The sequence below is a fragment of the Oreochromis niloticus genome, linkage group LG7 (assembly GCF_001858045.2).
Source record: "Oreochromis niloticus isolate F11D_XX linkage group LG7, O_niloticus_UMD_NMBU, whole genome shotgun sequence".
NCBI lineage: Eukaryota > Metazoa > Chordata > Actinopteri > Cichliformes > Cichlidae > Oreochromis > Oreochromis niloticus.
The window spans coordinates 41,709,241-41,716,879 of NC_031972.2; positions in this window are offsets into that span (position 1 = coordinate 41,709,241).

The following is a 7,639-nucleotide window of genomic DNA, read 5'->3' on the forward strand; positions in this document are numbered from 1 at the left end:
CACTCCACAGAGACAAACATAACAGCTTTCCTTTGATAATCTGTTTTCGCTATTAAAGAAAGATTATTTGCCCATTCGTAAAAGTAAAAATTCCCCAATGCTTTGCTAAGTCTAATCTACTTAAACCATGTAATTTGCAAAATTACTTCTCAATTAATTAATTGTAAAACAATGAAAAGCAGTATTACAAGTCCAGAATTTTTAAGATATGTAGGACTTTGAGCAAATACTTCAAATGAATGTGGCCGACTGCTCTCAGAGGATGAGGAGTGATCTCTGTATCAGTTCTCAGCAGTTCACCATGAATGTCTTAAAATCTTTCTTACTGATAAAACTAAAAACGTTTGTGGCTGCAACAGAAGAGTGCATATGAGGAAAAGAACTTCAGAGAGAATGATGCCACTGTCTGATATAAAGTGGTATTATTCAGTGTATCACACCGTGTGATCATTATTTGTCACACAGCGAAACATGATGATGAAAATATTCAAGTCTTAGAATGTTTTACCGACTTCAGAGGTAAATGCCGTCATCAAATCAACATTTTCCGGTGTTATACAGGTTTTCTCCATCGTACCATGTCAGTTTAAGGACTATCACTATAGCGAATGGCTTCAAATAATACTTCGATTTCCATGAGTGCATTTTGTTTGCAAATGCATAACTTCGAGTTTTTCCCATGTCTGATTGCAGATTCTGATTGGGATTTGAACTACAGGGTGGGCCATTTATATGGATACACCGTAATAAAATGGGAATGGTTGGTGATATTAAAGTCCTGTTTGTGGCACATTAGTATATGTGAGGGGGCAAACTCTTCAAGATGGGTGGTGACCATGGTGGCCATTTAGAAGTCGGCCATCTTGGATACAACTTTTGTTTTTTCAATAGGAAGAGGGCCATGTGACACATCAAACGTATTGGTAATGTCACAAGAAAAACAATGGTGTGCTTGGTTTCAACGTAACTTTATTCTTTCATGAGTTATTTACAAGTTTCTGACCACTTATAAAATGTGTTCAATGTGCTGCCCATTGTGTTGGATTGTCAATGCAACCCTCTTCTCCCACTCTTCACACCCTGATAGCAACACCGCAGGAGAAATGCCAGCACGGGCATCCAGTATCCGTAGTTTCAGGTGCTGCAGTTTGCCTCATCACTGAACAAAATCTTCTGCGTGAACTGAGGGTCCTGTTCCAATTTTTGTTTTGCCCATTCTGCAAATTCTGTGCGCCGATCTGGGTCATCCTCGTTGAGATGCTGCAGTAGCTGGAGTTTGTAAGGGTGCCATTTGTGAGTAGCTAATATCCGCCGAAGGGATGTTCAACTAATGCCACTCTCCAGTGACATGCGGCGAGTGCTACGCTGTGGGTTCTTGCTGAATGAAGCTAGGACAGCCACTGATGTTTCTTCATTAGTGACAGTTTTCTTGCGTCCACATTTTGGCAAATCCAACACTGAACCAGTTTCACGAAACTTAGCAAGCAGTTTGCTAACTGTAGCATGGGAGATGGGTGGTCTCGTAGGGTGTCTTACATTGAAATCTGCTGCAATGACTCGGTTACTGCGTTCACCAGATATCAACACAATTTCGATCCGCTCCTCACGTGTTAACCTCTTCGACATGTCAATGGCTGTGGACAAAGAGAAACTTGTAAATAACTCAAGAAAGAATAAAGTTACGTTGAAACCAAGCACACCATTGATTTTCTTGTGACATTACCAATAAGTTTGATGTGTCACATGGCCCTCTTCCTATTGAAAAAACAAAAGTTGTAACCAAGATGGCCGACTTCTAAATGGCCACCATGGTCACCACCCATCTTGAGGAGTTTGCCCCCTCACATATACTAATGTGCCACAAACAGGACTTTAATATCACCAACCATTCCCATTTTATTACGGTGTATCCATATAAATGGCCCACCCTGTACTTTAAAGTACAGACTTAATAAACAGGAATATTTGATGACATTTGTGATTAAATGAATGTTGGCGTCCAGAATATGCATGTGCAATACGTCAAAGGTAAAAATGAGGTAAGTACCCTTGGTACTAGTGGGTTGACTTACCAGAATGTATGTTTCCTTCGTTCTTTCTTTCTTTTACTTTAAGGTGCTGTTTAGTCAACTTTTTGCATTTCTGACCAGACCTTATCTGACTATACACTTTGCTCCCTCTGTCCTCTTTCACATCGACAATAAACATCATGCCAGTGAATGCACTGATTCAAGATTCAAGAACTTTATTGTCAATATAACAGTATACACAGCATGCAGCGTACGAAAATGCTGTTTCACCCCCATGGTGTATTTATAAGAATATAGAAGATACATCTCAGAGAGACAGAAAACTAGGAATTACAAATAAATAACTTGCTAAATTTGGGTAAAATTAAGGGATAAAAGGGTACTAATTACCAACTATACAATACTATTATAATAACTATACACTACTAACTGTACAATTAACACAGACAGGACAGAGACAATACAAAGTGGATTGTGCAGTAGGTATCGAATACCAGGTTCAAGTTATGGTCAGGATATTGTAGACAAACAGGACAAAGCCATGTGCAAGATGCAAAATGTGCAAATATAGTACGTTGAGTGTGGTCACTAACTATGTGACTGAGTGTGCAAATAAGCATATTGTTCCCAGGTCCAGTTTGTAGTGGATTTGTGGAAGTTTTTGTTGTTTTTAAGTCTTTTGGTGAGTATTGTAAGGTGTTTGTAAAACTCTCTGTGTATATCAGTCCTTTATATGTTGCACCCCTAAAACATGTGTTTTAGAGGTGCCATATTTCTGAGCTGTATTACAAGTGATTTCAAGCCCATGTTACACATCTTTGTCATCATACCCCATTCTGGTGGCTCTTAGTTGAATCTGTCAAGCAGACATGTAAACATACTTTGTCTTATGAAGTTTTCACTTTATGGCGGATATAACAATGTCTACCAGCTAAATGTGTTGAAAAGATGTAAGGAGAGGAGCTCATGTATGAAGAAATTGAAAGCAAGACTTTCTACCTGATTTCTTGCTCAGTTTTGATAAAATAATGATGAAACATCCATGTAGATCTCAGAAGTCTTTGGGATCTTGATGGCCTCAAAAATTCATTTAATTTTTTATTAGACTAAGTTAGCTTCTCTAAAAACGTAACCACCGTTTTATACTCTGAGTCTTCTCCGAACATAGAGCATAGAAACTGAACATTTAACAGTATTTCCTCTTTTGTCAGACTTTTTTATTACATTTAAAATGTACAATAATTGATTACACATTACTGGTTACTGTAGGTCCTCTGAAACAGGAGGCAGCAAATTAGAGGCATAACTCTATAACATTTACTTCAAAGCAGATAGCATGTAATGGAAATGAAACGGGGGTGCAGCCATTAAGCAGATCTGCATTTGATCTGGAACAAGAGTTTTTTACTCTATACAAAAAGCCCTTTGGAAATCTATGGCATCTTTCTACTGCATTCAACACATACAGAGGAAAACAGGAACAACCCCAGATTTCTTTTCAGTACTGTACCCAGGCTTACAAAGAGTCAGAGCTCTGTTGAGACGTATTTCTTTAACCATAACTAATAATGACTTTGTGAATTTTTCACAAGTAAATTTTTAACTATTAGAGAAAAGAATAGCCATCCCAGTCAATCCAAAACATTGTCCAAGCTTTTCTTCTCAGCCATCCCACAGATGTGCTATCAAGCACTGCCGCATCTCTGATCAATCTTTTTATCTTCAGTATTTTCTTCCTCCAAACCATCAATGTGCCTGTTAAACCCCATTCTAAGAATGCTTCACTTTTAAATGAGATTAAGCAATCTTTGTTGGTGGGCTATGTGAATTTTAAAAGTGGCACCATGGGACCTTAGGCAATGCATACATTTTTATTACTCTGCAGATGATGCCCAGTTTTATTCATCCAATTGACAGAAATCTGCAGGCATTTTGAAAAGATGTAAATGCCTAAATGAACTCTAATTTCCTACTTCAAAATTTCAAAAAGAGGTTCCTAAAATTGTAGAAACGTGATGTCTAACCAGACGTTTACTCTGCATTGCTTTACTCTGGCCTCCAGTAACACTGTGAGGAATATTTAAGTCATTTTTGATCAGGGTATGACATTCAGTGAGCACATTAAACAAATATGTGGGACTGCCTTCAGTCATTTCCGTAGTATCACTAAAATGAGAAACATCCTGTCTCAGAGTGCTGCTGAGTTCATGCATTTATTATTTCTAGGAGTAATAAATGCATGCATCTAGAAGTCAGGTACTTTGAAAAGCCTTCATTTGAACCAGAATGCTGCAGCAAGAATACCAACTGAAACTAGAAAAAGGGACAATTTTTCTCCCATATTAGCTTCTCTTCATTGACTTAATTGACTCTTCTTTTTACTCTGTGTATTTATACACCAGTACTATGTGTAATCATTAAAAAATAGCTCTGGCTCTCTTCCAGATAGTTTGCCCTGTCTCTTCTGTCTGCAGTTCTATTTTCCTTCACCAACCAGTCGCAACAGATAGCCATCTGTTGCGACAGGCTGCCCCTGTCAGAGCCTGTTTCTTTTTTGAGGTTTTTTACTGTTAAAAGCAAATTTTTCCTTCCCAGGGTCATCAAATGCTAGCTCATAGGGGTCACGTTATTTGTTTCTTTCTAAAATGTAGTTTCTTTGCATTACAGTTGAAAGCATCTTGTGACAACTGTTGTTGTAAATCAGTGCTATGTAAATTGAATTGAACTGGACCACAGGCTTCTGTTACAGAATATACTTCCTCCTCACAATCATCCAATTTACTGGCTCCTCTGCAGCACTCACTAGCTAAGCTGCTTTGGCCTGCACAAGTCTGACTGGTTATAGGATGTTTGTTTTGAGAGTGTTGATAGAGAAATACAGAGAAGGACAGAAGGAGTTGCATTGTGTCTTTGTAGATTGAGAGAAAGCATACGATAGAGTGCCAAGAGAAGAACTGTGATGCTGCATGAGGAACCAAAGAGTGGCAGAGGAGTATGTGAGGCTCGTGCAGGACATGTACGAGAGCACCGAGACAGTGGTAGGTGTACAGTAGGAGTCACGGATGGATTTAAGGTGAGGGTGTGATTAAATAAGGGGTTGGTTCTGAGGTCCCTCTTGTTTAAAGAGGTGACAGAGAGGTGGACAGATGAAGTCAGACAGGAATCTCAATTTAATTCAATTTTATTTAATTGAATATTAAGTGGCCTTAAGCCGCTTAATATTGTAAGGTAAAGACCCTACAATAATACAACAGAGAAAACCCCAACAATCATATGACCCCCTATGAGCAAGCACTTTGGTGACAGTGGGAAAAAAACTCTCTTTTAACAGGAAGAAACCTCCAGCAGAACCCGGCTGAGGGAGGGGCGTCCATCTGCCAGGACTGGTTAGGGTTAGGGGAGGAAGACAGGAAAAAAGAAACACTGTGGAAGAGAGAGATAATGACTAATAATCAAGATGCAAGAGTAAAAGGGAAAGTTTGCAAGATGGTTATGAGACTTTCTATGATGTATGGTATGGAATGGTGAGTTTGACAAAAAGACAGGCTGAGCCGTACAGAGGGCATATTAGACAATGAATATTGAATACGGAGCTGCCAGGCAGGAGGAAAATAAGAAGACAGCAGAGAATATTCCTGGATGTAGTGACAGTGGACATGCAGAGGGTTGGTGTGAGATTCCTAGGAATAGACTGAGACCGGGCAGATGATCTGTGGCAGCCTCTTAAAGGGAGTAGCTGAAAGAAGAAGTGTCTACCTCCTGCAGAGTGTTCGGCACTTGGTTAGATATGAAAGGAGTGAAAGGATTTTCTCTAACATGGGAAGTGTTCTGTGAACATACACTATTTTGCCATCAATGGACTTGGCTGGGTGGCTGTAGCTCAGGTGGTAGAGCAGGTCACCTACTAATAGTCTTTCATTTTCACTTTTTCCTTTCCAAAGTCCATTGTGATGGCTCACAGAGCCCAGTATATGAAAATTGTGTCACTGTTGGAATTTCTGGGTCGACTTGTAAAGACCGAGTGCAATGCTTTCATGAAGAAAATAAACTAATTCCACAGACAACTCCTGTGAAAATAGCTTTCCCATTTCTCAACACTAGCTTTCATAACCTCGCTGATTTCTGCCTCACTGCCAGGAGCTTCCGCTTTCCCATCCTTCCCCTTAGATGACTCCCAGATGCACGAATGGAAGAAGGAAGTGCATTTAGCAACGAGACCTTTTCTCTTTTTTTTCTTTTGTGACTGTAAGCCAGCTGAACTTGGACCACAGTGTGCTGGCTCTTTGTGTGAGCACACTTGATGGATCAGTCCCTTATGCACCCTTCAATGGGACTTGGATACATGTTCTAATCTTTTTTTTTAATTTGTCTTCAGTTGTGTTTGGTCTCAGGAAAAGATAGATGTGAGTCAGTGTTTCTCCACAAGTTCTGGTTTAGATAACAGTTCTGAAAAACAACTGAGCACAAATAACTATGACAAACAGCGTTTAAGTGGATGCACTTTGGAGAGGGCTATAACTGTGGGACTTATCCAAAAATAACAATGCTTGCAACTGTACTGTGGTAGCAACAGCTTGAAACCCTTCACAGCCAACACTCTGAGCCAGTGCATAGTAAACACAATAAAACAAGATCATGCTGCTCAGCTTCGGCTCAAATACACAGTAGATGTGTTCCTGGAATACTCACATGATATCAAAGTCATTACTGAGTAAAAGGATTTGGGTCAACATTTATATGACAAAATGACTAAATCTGGGATAATATGTTACAGTCTGTCGGTATTTGTCTGTGTGATTTTTATATTGATTGGCTATGAAAGTCACATGGGTCTTTTTCAGACTTTAAACTTGTCACTTAATTCCAGAGTTTAGCACAATTGGATGGCTGTGTAAATATTCAAAACTGAACAAAACAAACCCACATTCCCATTTAGCCATGAAATAGCCATGATATGAGGACAAAGTTATATATTTCAAGTAATTTTTCCCAGGACTTTAAGATTCGATGTAGCATCGAGTCAATGACATGCGCCACAATGCAGTGACAATACAGTCCAACAAATTATTATGCTTCCTTTGAATAGTATAAAAGTTCATTAAATTCTACCAAAGAAAACAAATCTAACTTACTAAGTAACAGCACTAAATAGTTCTGGCTTGGTATAAATGTTTCTGGATATCTGCCACCTAAAGTAAATTCATTTGATAAGGTAAGGTTAAAAATATTTAAACAAGCTTGACAGGCTAAGACATGCCACTAAAAGGAACTTGTGATGCGGTTACAGGTTTAACATGTTCACTTTTGGGAACACAAAAGAACAGGACGAAAAAAATGGTACTGCCTATCTATCTAACAGAGATATAGTTTTCTTTTTGATTAGGAACAAACATTATGATTATCATCAATCTTTCTGTGTAAGGTCACCAAGCAGATGAATCTGATATGAGTAAATATCAGGCATACCAACCACCGACCCTCACCAAATTCTGCCTGACAGGGTTATTCAAGGTTAATTGATGTAAGACAGTGTGATTTGCCATATGTGTTCTTCAGTTGAGAAAAAATGGAAAGTAAATATGTGAAGAGCTAGGAAGGTTTTCTTTTAT